Below are 12633 nucleotides of genomic sequence, written 5' to 3' on the forward strand. Positions count from 1 at the left end.
AGCCACCAAGGCTCTAGTGTGCTCCACTCTCGATTCAAGGCCGACCAATGCTTGGTTTTATAGCCCCCACGAAAATAGAGCCGTTGTACCCCTTCACTGGGCACTCTGCGCATCGACCGAACGCGCATGTCCACTTGACCGAACACGCCGATCCCTGCATCCGGTCGCTGCTGCGCTTCCACATGTCACTAGCTATTTGAACTAACCATTGCCGCCAACAGCTACCTCGCTCGCGCACCTTCATCCACCGATCGGACGCGCTGCTTAGCTTGATCGGACTCACCACACCTCAGCGTTCGGTCATTTCTAGAGAGCTCCTAGGGAGCTAAAAACACGATCGGACATGTCCGGTCATGTCCGACCGGACTCGCCCAGCGTCCGGTCACTCACATCTTGATCGCCTGAGCGCCACGTCACTACGACTGGACTCGCACCAGTCACGTCCGATCGGACTACGCCGCCAGCGTCTGGTACATTCTAGAGAGCTCTCGGAGTGACCGGACGCGTCCATTCGCATGTGACCAAATGCACTGGTGCGTCCGATCCTCTCTGGCCTATCGCGCCTGCCTGCGTCAGCGTACGTCAGCAACCATCGAACGTAGGAGCATCGCGTTCGATCACCTCTAGGAGCCAGTGTCCGGTCATTTGACCAGGACCGTTCCCCACTGCTTACACTGACCAGCGTCCGGTCACCTCTAGTGACCACTTATCGCCTCCGTTTCTTCGCCAAGTTGATCTGTTTCAACTCCAACTCCTTCTCCTTTTCAAATGTGCCAACACCACCAAGTGTACACCACCATGTGCATATGTGTTAGTATTTTCACAATCATTTTTCAAAAGATTAGTCACTCAACTTACCATGTGTAACACCCTGGTGTTATGCCTGCATTTAGGCACTGCATATCATGCATCATCAAGCATCCAAATCATACATGCCTAATCATGTGAATAACAATTGAAACACTGCTTTGAAACATCTGAAACATGCGTGAAACCTGAATGTTGCATACACCTGTTTAAGAGTTGGTTTGCCCTGATTTTGCTTGCTAGGTTAGTAAAACATGTTTGGCTACTATTGTAAATCATCTAGCAATGTTTAGTTCAATTTTTGGAGCAAGGTTTGTATTCAAATTAATTCAAAATTTGGCTTCAAAAATAAATTCCCAAAATTTAGGGTTTTGAGCTAAACGTGGACTTTGATCTTACAATTCAAAATCTAGAAAGAATTTGGCTGTGGTCATAAAAACAAAGTTATAGAGAATTAAATTCTAATCAACTTTCATTTTTGGTACATTTTCAAAAGAGGTCATTTTCTTGCTCAAAATAATACTTGAAAGATGGCATTTAAAAATTCCTTAAAAATATATTTGGAAAAGGCTTTTTCCTCCGTCGCGGGCCGCCGCCTCGCTTCTGGCCCACGACCGAGGCCGGCCCAGCCAGCATCCCGCAGCGCCGCGCGCCTCGCCTCGCCTTGGCCCAGCCCAGCGCCGCGCTGGCCTGCCTCCGCGCGCCTGCCCGCTGTCGCGCCGCGCGCGCGCCCGACCATGGCAGAGCTCGCCCGCCGCGTGGCGGCCATGCGCCGTCGACGTCGCCGCGCATCGCAGCCGGCCTGCGCACGCGCCCACGCGCCCGCCTACACCTGCTGGTGCCGGTGCGCTCGCTCACTCCCTCCTGCGCTGCCTTCCCTCTCCGCCAGAGCTGAGCGCCCCCAAGCTCTGCCTCTCGCCGCGCCACGCACCCGCCGGCGCAATTCGCCGTGGCTCCTCCACCTCGGCCGGAAATCGCGCGCTCGCCGCTCCGCCTCGCCCTCCTTCAAGTTGTGCTCGCGTTTGCGCCGCCTTCGAGCTCAGGTAGAGCCGCCTCAGCCTCGCCACCGACGGCCATGGCGCCGCCGTGCTCGGCCGCCATGGAAGTCGCCTTCCTCCTCTTCTCTAGCCCCGCCTAGCTACCCTACCGCATTCGCCGTCTTCTCACGCATCACGTGCGCTCGCCAGCTCGCCCTACCGTGGCCGGAGATGGCCGCCGGCCTCATGGCCGAGCCGCGCCGCCGCGCCAGCGCAAGCACCGGCGAGGCCTCAGCCTCAGCCAGCCAGGCCGGCCAGGCCGAGCGGCCGTGGGCCGACGCCCTGCTGGGCCATCTCCCCTTCCTTGTGCTCGGGCCGCGCAGGCCAAAAGCGGTCGTGGGCCAGCTGATTTCCAGCGGGCTGGCCCAGTAGCGTTTGAAGAATTGTTTTTAATTTATTCTTTATTATTTGAAAATAGATATGGTTTGCAAAATGTTTGGGTACTCAAATTTACTCCAAATCTGTTGAAATAAATTTATCTAGGTTCCTTATCATCAGATCTACTTGGGAAAATTATTGCATGACATTTTTGAGATACTTTGCTGTAGAATTTTATTTAATCATGAATATTGCTGATAACTTGAAAAATATGTAGAAAAATCTATAGGCTTCAGAAAAATATGATTCCAAGTTTGTTAATCTTCTTATGTCATGTATTTCCTAGGAAAAATATGTTTCATGCATGTGCTGTGGGAAAATTTTTAGGTGTAGTTCAAGTACCTTTAATAGCTGATTTTTGTTATTTTAGCTAGAGAGCAAATTTTGTATAAAACATGCATGTGACAATTTTTGTACAAGTCATTGTATGCTATGAAGAACCTAGGAAAAATACTAACTCTGTTGTTTGACACTTTTCACTAGTTCAAAGTATTTTTATGTACAAAATCATGCCATAGCTTGTATTTTTGTGTAGGCTAATCCACTCATTCAAATATCATGAAGATCTGTTAGTAAACTACTTAGGGTAGTACTATGCTGTAGTAATTTTCTAAGATTTTTCTAAGCAAGAAAAATAGAGGTTGCTATTCAAACCTATTATTAATTAGGGTTTAATTAAGCATTCGCTTTATGTGTTTAAGAAATTAGCAAAGCTTTGGTGTATCTTTGAAGCATTTAATAAAATGTGTTGAATTAACATATTAGTAGTAAAAGAGAATGCAGTAGATGACATGTGTTTGTAGTATATTTTCTTGGATGATGTTGACTACCTCGCATTTTAACATATCCATCGTATTCATCTCATCCGATGCACCGATTGCATAAGCACTTACGCACATTGCATCATACAGGATCGCAAACCGAGAACCCAGTCGTCATACCCAAGGAGCCCGAGGAGCAGTTCGAGGTGCAGCCGCAGGAAGTGCCAGAAGCCGACGAGGAGGACGTTGAGGAACTTCCGGAGTGCCCCGATCACCGTCCGAGCTCCTTCGAGAGAGGCAAGCCCCGGAGCATTTTCTCCCGGTTTGCAATTATTAATTAAATGCTTTACTTTAATTGATGCATTATGTTCAGGAGTTGTTTGCAACTGTTGCTGCATTATACCTTGTTTACCTTTGTTATACTATATCCTTGTTACCCTGGTATCCGCAGTCGAGTCAATGCTTAGCTGGCTTAGACCGGTAGAAGTCAGGTGATTTCCTGTCACCTACGAGCTATAGGTGGTTACCTGGATCTGCTTGGATGACTATGAAGTCATGGTATAACTAAGTGTTAAATGAAGTTGAGACCGGACGGAGACTTGCAGAGTTTTGGACTGTAGTGTTTCCGTCTGTGTCGATTAAGGACTGACCGTTGTTGGGCCTCGAGTCATGTTGAACGCATGCCTTACATTTAGCTGGCCGGATAAAGTACCTTCCGACCGCGAAGCTGGGAGATTTTTCGGGCCGAGTAGGTTGCCCGCAGCGCACTGTGCCGGAGCAGGTGTGGTAGGACACGGGGGCGAGATGATAAGACCAAAGTGCAGTCGGTCGGCCCCCGGGTACATGTGGTTCCTGGCAAACTCGAGATACCTGGAAAGTTGACTCGGTGATTAATATCTCACTTTAGGAGGTGAGTGAGGTTTGTGTAAGGAATAAATCACCAGCTGGTTAGGAATCGATTCGAATCGCCATCGCTCCTGGATAGTGAGCACTTGACTTGAGTTACTTCATCATAGTAAATGTTTATGGAACACTTAGACAGTTATAATGAATATGACAGTATAGAAGTTGTTTAATGATCATTGGTTATTAGTATCTGCTTAATCACATGTTTACTCTAGTATAGGTGTAAATCTAGTCGATAGGTTAATAATAATTAACTTGGCAATAATGCTTTTGAAAAGGTTCTTGAAAGGCTAAAAATGCTTCTTTTGCAAATGAGTCAGCTATCCTACTATAAAGCCCTTCATAATTCTTGGTGTCTCTTATTTTCGGTTATGTCGGGTAAGTCTAGCTGAGTACCTTCTCGTACTCAGGGTTTTATTCCCACTTGTTGTAGATGGGCAGATGTATTATGGCTACTGTATCAACTGCCTGTATCCTGCGATGGGTGATGCTTAGGACCATGGGCATGGTCATTCCTTACGTCTCGTCTGATGCTTTTGTTGGAGATGATCATTCGCTGGCACTATATTTAAACTCCGCGTGAGTGTGTGTGTGGTTTGAACAAATGACTTCCGCTACTTTTATTCGAACTGGTTTTGTAATAACTATGTTGAAACTCTGATGTATCTGAGATTGCGAACTTTTATGTAATATGTGATGGTGACCGCTAAACTTATTACGATCTTGGCTAGAATGGAAGTTGGTTTGAAATCCTTCGTGATTTCACGGACTACCGGGTTATATGGGCTTAAGTTTGCTAAATCGTCTGCTTTGGCGGATGATTTTCTTACTTAATTTCGTATAATTGGTCGGTTCTGTTACACCATGCCACTCGATCCTAGCAATGATGCAAAGTTAGATCACTCAAGTGGCACTAGACGACTAATATGCAAACAAGTTTGCCCCTCTTGATAGTACGGCCATCTATCATAAACCCGGTCATCAACTTCTCTACACGCCTATGACCAGTGAAATGAAATGCCCTAGGTTATACATTTGCCTTGCGCATTATATTCCATCTCCTCCAATGTCGATGCAACACATGCACCAACATGATCAACAATGATATGATCCACTTCATATCATCACGTGGTCATATTGGTTCATCGATCTTGACTTCACTTGCTCTTCACTGTTGCCTCGGTCCATTGGCGCCAAGTCATAACTCAACTTGCCCTTCACACTTCCAACCAGTCCGTCGAGCCAAGTCATGTCTTGATCTTCTCCACCTTGATCACATGACTCAATGTCATGTCTCATGTGTAATGAGCTCCTTCATCATCACATGTGTGAGCTTTGCAACATCTCCGAGCCATTTCCACCTCCATGGCATATGTTGCTCATACACATGTACCTATGGACTAATCATCTATGTATCTCACATAAACACAATTAATCCACATAGGGTTGTCACTTAATTACCAAAACCAAACAAGGACCTTTCACCATGGCCGCGGTGGGTCGATGCGAGAGGTGCGAGGGTCTAGCCACAGGTGGTGGTGGCCATGGCTATGGTGGGTCGAGGCCAACGGCGCGCAGGCCTGGCTGAGGGCGGCGGCAGCCATGGCCACGACAGGGCAAGTTGAGCAACGCGTGGGCCTGGCCGGGGGCGGCAACGGCCATGGCTAGAGAGGCAAGAGGGAGGAGGAGGGATGAAGATGACAGTTGGGGGTGGGCCCTAGTTTTTGGGGGAGATGCAACTCCCCCTCTATTTGAGGGGAGATGGGGTGTTTTTTGGTGGCCACCAAAAAAAGGGGGCTTATTGGGGGACCGTTGGAACAAGGAAATTGGCCAATCTCCCTCAATATGACAGTTTAATGGGGATATGGGGCTTTAATGGGGGACCGCTGGAGATGCTCTTAGCCTACTTCCACCAAGCAAATCCTTGGTTGTTTGGTTGTCTGTGCTTTCTAAGCCTGGCTAGCCCCGAGTGTGTTTGGTTGCCTGGTTTGTTTTGATACAATCACCTCTTCTCTAAATTGGTAAGAATACCCCTTTGAGACATTCTGTCGAACAAGTGGTGAACATCCTCGAGGAGCATGGCACTTGGCAGCAGCAAGGCGAGAATCACGAGCCAGGCGACCACGATGAGCAGCAGGGCTAGCACGACGAGTAGCAGGAGTTGGCAATGATCCACGAGAAGATCGATACTTCAGTATCCCAAAGCAAGTAATAAATATATTTGACCAGACTAAACTCTCTTACCTAGAAAATCACTACCATAATGAACCGAATCTTAGAATATATTGCCACAACAATATGAAATTGTATGTTTTATGAATCAACTGATCACTTCAAAACATCAAGCTAATTTCACAGCATGTTAGTTTGTAACTATAGCAATACCAGTTGAACTCAATAGTTGGTGACCGTGCATGAACATCAATCTGCAGGCCAAGTCATATGATCCTGAAGGCGAATACGTTGCATACTGGTTACCAGAACTTCAGTCACTTGCAAAGGAAAGGAGAAATTTCCCAAGGGCTTCATACATCAGGCAGATAGTACCGCTAAAGTTTGATGGTGGAAATCAGAAGGATCAGCAATTCAACCGGCAGAGAAGACCAAACAGCATGTACAAAAGACAAGTAAAATAGGAGGCTCTTGATTCACTCAAAATCGAACCATCTATCAGTAGGAGATGAAGTATTTTTTTACATAACTGACTGTAGTGTAAACATGCATGAATTTCTCTATGGTCTTATACAATGTTCATTGATGCATTCAGCTACACATTGCAATGTTTGTCAGTAGATCCAGCACAAAGGATTAGAAGGCCAAAACATTCACTCACATCCAACACATTCACATCCGCTCGAATCGTGCCTCTGCTGGCGTTGTCGATGGGCGAAGAGCATCCTGAACCTGATGGGTGCTGACCACAAGCGGATCCACGGCGCGCTGGCCGAGTTCCTTAAGCCGAATCCGCAGCGCACTCAGCAGCAGCAAGGCTCCGCGACATCATCTCCCTGCTGCTCTTCGGCCTTGAGCAGAGCCCGCTCTAGGACGCACTCGCTGGCGACTTCCCCTGGTGGAAAGCGACCTTTCCCAACGCCCGCGGGACCCCCGCCCTACCACCGTGGGAGCTCGCCGTCGAAGGGGAGCTCATCGGCAAAGGTGGAAAGCGGCCTTTCCCAACGCCCATCGAAGCACGGCCACCTCACGAGCTCGCCGTCGAGCGCCGTGGGGTCCTCCACGTTGGTGGCCGGAGCACGCTGGCGTCATCATCCTCCTCGGATCGAGCCTCCGTCATCGAGCGTCCGCTCCCAGACCTCCGCGTTGGTGATCGGGAGGTGACGCGACGGCAGCCAGAGCGCTGGCCAAGCTAGGCTCCAGAAAAACGGATCCCCATCTCGTTTTCCTAGGGCCAGGCCAGGACCTCCAAAGTGGCTTAGTTGGGCCTGGCTTCGGGCTATTTACAGGTAATCAAACAGCTGGAAAATGGATCCTGGAGCCTTATTGGGGTTAGCCACCCAACCAAACAGGCTCATAGTGTTATAAGAGCATCTATAACCCACAAACAGGTTTGGATGGCAGCTCAAGCTTTTTGTGATCTTGCAGTGTTGGTATCCGCGATATGTTGATTTGTCCCGTCCTATGACCAAAAGAGCTAGTATTATACATTGCATACAGCATACGTTGTTCTTATACTCTAAGAATGAGAACTAACTCCTATAGATAGAACTTGCTTCCATCAAATAAAATATATTATTATCTCCATCAACCCTTGTTGCTTCCTATGAGCTCAAGGAGGGAGGAAACAACAAGGCACATCCACACACTACTTGACCTATATCGTCGCAACTGGGTTCAAGTTCTTCCTTCGTCGGCTTACTTGGTGTGGAAGACGAGCAGACGCAACGGTGAGGGCGTTGAGGCTCAACCCGAGCGGAGGGAGTGATGGGCGGTGGTGGCATTACGAGAGGGACAAGCAGCGAGAAGCGTTGTGGCCAAACGAGGAGCATAGGGCGGGCGGCACAACAGGGAGCAGAGGGTCACTGTGTCCTTTAGATCTAAACTTTGGCTATGGTTCAATCTTACCAGAGGTGAGCTCAATTTGTTGATGGCGGTGTCGCTGATATCAAATTTAGAAAGGGAGTGGTCGTGATCGAAGAGTAAGGCTGGACGAAAAACTCGAAGCTCGTTAGCTCGCTCGGCTCGTGGCTGGCTCGGCTCGGCGAGCCGAGACAAGATTTTAGCTCGTTAGCTATAACGAGCCAACTCGAGCCAGCTCGCAAGCTAAACGAGCCAAGCTTTTAGAAAAAAAAGTATCAAAACTTATATTAGTTTTTGTATTACTTCATGTCTTGTACTTTACAATTGACTGGTAACTAGTCTAAACCCTATAAATTGACTGGTAACTGGTATAGATGCATTTCTTTTATATTATTATTATTCTCAAACTTTAAATAAATACAAATATTATATTTTATGTATTTTTTATACCTGGCTCACGAGCTTAACGAGCTAGCTCGAGCTGATTTTCTGGCTCGTTAAGATAACGAGCCGAGCCGAACTAGCTCGTTATCTTAACGAGCCGAGCCGAGCCGAGCACGCTCGTTATCCGACCTCAGGGAATGAGCAGAATCGTAGATGAGAGAAGCAGTAGGTGGGACCTGATATGGTGGCCACCGTCTGTGAGCGCGATAGGAAGGATAGATGGATAGGAGTGGCTTGGTACTTTGGATGGCGTGTTTTTTCATTTTCATGGGAGGCTAGCCTATACCTATATACATTGCTCATGTCCTAGGAGCAAGTTTAATAAAATAGACATAAAACAATTGGTTTTTTAGTTATCTCTACATGGCTTTCAAAATAATTTTATTTACTAACAGGTCCCACCACATTTCTCTTCTATTCAAATCATGCTTTTAGCATAAAAAAAACAACTGGAACCCTACAAATCAACAAACATTGGTGCATAGCACAAGCACCTGTGATCAGCTCGGCGACACATGCATCACCAATCTCTCCTTCTCTCTCATCTTTTGTCCCTCTTTTTATATATGCTGGAACGTGAGATAAAAAGAGACAAGAGAGAAGATTGTTGCAGCAATAGCACTTCCGAGCACAGCTGAAGCCAAGCTACATGACAGTCAGACCTAGCTACCAGAAATGGCAAACGAGTGCCCAAATATTTCGGTTCAAGATGGTTATATTACTTGTGACTTTTGATGGGATACAATACTATAACTACTTTTCCTTTTTTCTGATCTTAAAAAATAAAATAGATATCAAGCCTCTTGTATGAAAACCGTTCATACTAGTCACATTGCATTGGTGACTGTCCAGGTACTGTATGTATTCGCCATTAACTACAATATTGATACCGATTGGGTTGTCAATGCCACTGCTTTGATCTTTTAGGAAAATATAGAGGAAAATACTTATTTACTCGCTCCCTTTCAAATTATAATTCGTATGACTTTTTTTATACATAGCTTTTGCTATGCACCTAAATATACACTTATATCTAGATCCGTACTCCCTCCATTCCAAATTACAAGTTATTCCAAGAATCTTAGAGAGTCGAAGCATCTCAAAATTTGACCAAAATTGTATAGAGAACTATAAAGATTTTTTTTTACATCAAATAGGTATACTATGAAAATATAATTGATGAAGAATCTAATGATCTTAGTTGGCATCATAAATACTATTATGTTATCATATAAATTTGGTCAAACTTTAGATGTTTTGACTCTCCAAGAATCTTGGAATGACTTATAATTTGGGATGGAGGGAGTAATAAAAGTCGTTAGAGAAATCAAACTCTCATGATAAATTTTTTTTTGCCAAGGTATGAGAAGCTCGTGCTCCCCCTAGTCCTCGCTGGAGCCCCTCTCAAGGGCTAGCTTCTGGTCGGGTAACTTTGTGGAGCCCATGAGCCTTCCCCACGCGCGAGTGGATCTCTGTTTGGCCTTCTCTTGGATCGCTCCACACCGTCTTCACTATATATTGAGCTTCCGGCCAAAATGTCGCGGGCCTCGTTCCCTACGGTACAAGCTAGGCGGCCACACCACAAACGCGATTGATGTGATATCACAAGATTATAAAGCCCCTAGTGTATAACAATGGTGTGCATAAGCACCGAGCTGCAAGAGGTATGCAAACCTCACTAAACACAGTCTATGCCTAGAGCAAAGTGCCAAGAAGGTTGTCTAACTAGGGTATGGACTTCACAAAAGCCCTACGCTAATCATCTAATATATATTTCCTTAAACACTTTTGGTGCCCAGAGTGCTTGGAATAGAGCCTCAACATTCTTCTACAACTTCAGCACACTCTAACATCTCCAAGTTGGTCGACCACGGGGGTATATATAGCCTCCAACCCAAATATAGTCATTAGTGGATGACTACCCTCTTGTTAGTGAGCATTGAAACCTTTCGGTGCCCCTAGTGGAGTTTTCTAGTGGCGCCATGTGGACTAGTCGTTGTCGACTATTGAGGGCTTCTTTCTCTGTTGCCTTCTCCAATGCACCACCGAAGTTTTCCGGTGCCCCTTCAAACGTTTTGCATAACCTCCTTTTTCTCGGTGCTCCCCTCTGTGTATCACTGGACTTTCTGGTGCTTGAGAAATCTTTCTGTAGGAACTCTCGTCCAATTGCAGGCCTAGAGCCTAAGCTTCGGTGCTGGCCAACTCCACACCTCCAGAGTTTTTCGGTGAGTGATGGCCATTCGGACTAGGTCTTCTGGTGACTAGGCCTTTACTCCAGTGCTGTGTGCACAGTGAGCTCTTTTCTTCGCGTGTTTTTATCTCGGCATCTCCTTCTTGATGCCTTGGACTTCTAGGGTCTTCAACAGAGCTTCTAGTCCTTGCCTTGAGGTGTTGATCACTTGATATTCATGTTGCTTTTATCCAAGCCATCCTCGCATCCACTGAACTAAATACCATATATACTTGCAAACTACATTAGTCGAAATGATCATGTTATCATTTAACCACCAAAATTATAGATGGCCCTAGCTAGGTGCCATTTTCCTTACATGCATGTGCTAAAATTCCTTGATCCGCAATCTTTCTTAAAAAGTAGTCCAAAATACATTATTAGCCTTAGTAGTGTGGTCAAAGCGCAAAGTACCTTGTACACCTTCAAATGCTGGCAATCACATTCCTTCTCTACTTAATAGTTGCATTAATTGTAGAACTATGGCACTAGTGGAGCCACGAGTTGTTCTTGCACTCTGGCTTAGGAGTTAGGACCGATGTGTGATTTACACGGTTCTGATGACTTAAAGTTTAGCATATAAATTTTCTCACTATTTTGTTGTACTAATCAAAGTATGCAACGCTTTAAGTCAAGATTTTTGAGAAGTTAGCATATTTAGCTCATACCACACTTAGATGTCACTTTTAACATGAGACAACCTCACGCCATCACGATAAGTGGTATCAACTAAATATCTAACTATACCTCTAATCGTCACCAAAAGAACAAACTCATGGTGTGACTCAAGACATTACATACACATGCACACACTAGCATGTTAGGGCCTAGATGCACAAAGATAATACAAGCGTTCATGGAGCGATGTACCTTTGTTATAAGCCGCATAATCTCCATCATGTTCATGATGTTCATTAGTTGTATTTAGTGTTGATGGGTTTATCACTTCTTCATGCAAAATCATGTCATATATGCTCATCTCTCTTTATCATGACCTTCACGAAGATATCCTAACCTTGTGCTTGATCTCAACTGAAAGTCCATTGATAGCTCTTGTTGCCATTTTGAGATACTGATTGAGGATATACTTCTCGATATATCAAATGAGAGAGATATAGTCCACCAAGCACCAATACCAGTTGAAATATGATCTTCACAATTTGAAACCAGTTGAGTTTGATTCTTGTATCTCATGACGTCACCTATTTGGATTGAGTTAGTGTAGCATACCCAAGAGAAACTCGTTGTCACCAAGAGACTACACAAATTCACTAAAAGAAAAATGTTAGTCTCAAAGACACAAGACATAGAATGAACTCCCCCTTAATATGTGCATCAAGTACTCGAATTACTTATAACATGCACTTGGTTCAATTAAGAGTTTAGAGGGGTTCATCCTATATCTTGGTCAAGTCATAACAAATTTGCAACAATTAAAATTATGCCCAAGAATATATACCACCACCAAGGTAGATAGATTACCACACAAAATTTCATTGATATGACCATCATAAGTGAACTTTAATAATTTGGATAGCCATAGTTTTTTTTCTTGATGACTTATGGTGAACTAGAGCTCTTGTTCTCATTCAAGATTCATATTAAGTCTCTAGTCCTTTCTTTACCTATAGCAACTCACAAAGAGGCCAAAAGGTAAGATTTAAAAATTCGCAAATTGTGAACTAGGAAACGAAGATGTAAGGTCCAAGTGGGAACCCAAACTTTGTTGAATTTTTTTTGTCACTCTTGTGTTTTTGAATTGCAATATTTGCTTTCCACTTGATCTCCTTAGTTGTATGTGTTTATGAGTGGTGAGTCCAGTTACTTCGTGGACTTGTCAGTAGACATCTCCAAACACATCGACACATTTTGTTAGAGCCTGGTCTCTATAGGCACGGTGAACTTCGTATTATTCTATGTTGTGCTGAAGTTCTGTGAGATTGTGTGGAAGTTCGGCACTCTGCTAATTCGTTGTGATGTTTTTGTTTGTTGTTAAGTTTTAGAAACGTCACCTCCCTCTAGGCAACATCAAAGT

This window comes from Miscanthus floridulus, chromosome 8, assembly GCF_019320115.1.
Source record: "Miscanthus floridulus cultivar M001 chromosome 8, ASM1932011v1, whole genome shotgun sequence".
In the NCBI taxonomy this organism is placed as follows: domain Eukaryota; kingdom Viridiplantae; phylum Streptophyta; class Magnoliopsida; order Poales; family Poaceae; genus Miscanthus; species Miscanthus floridulus.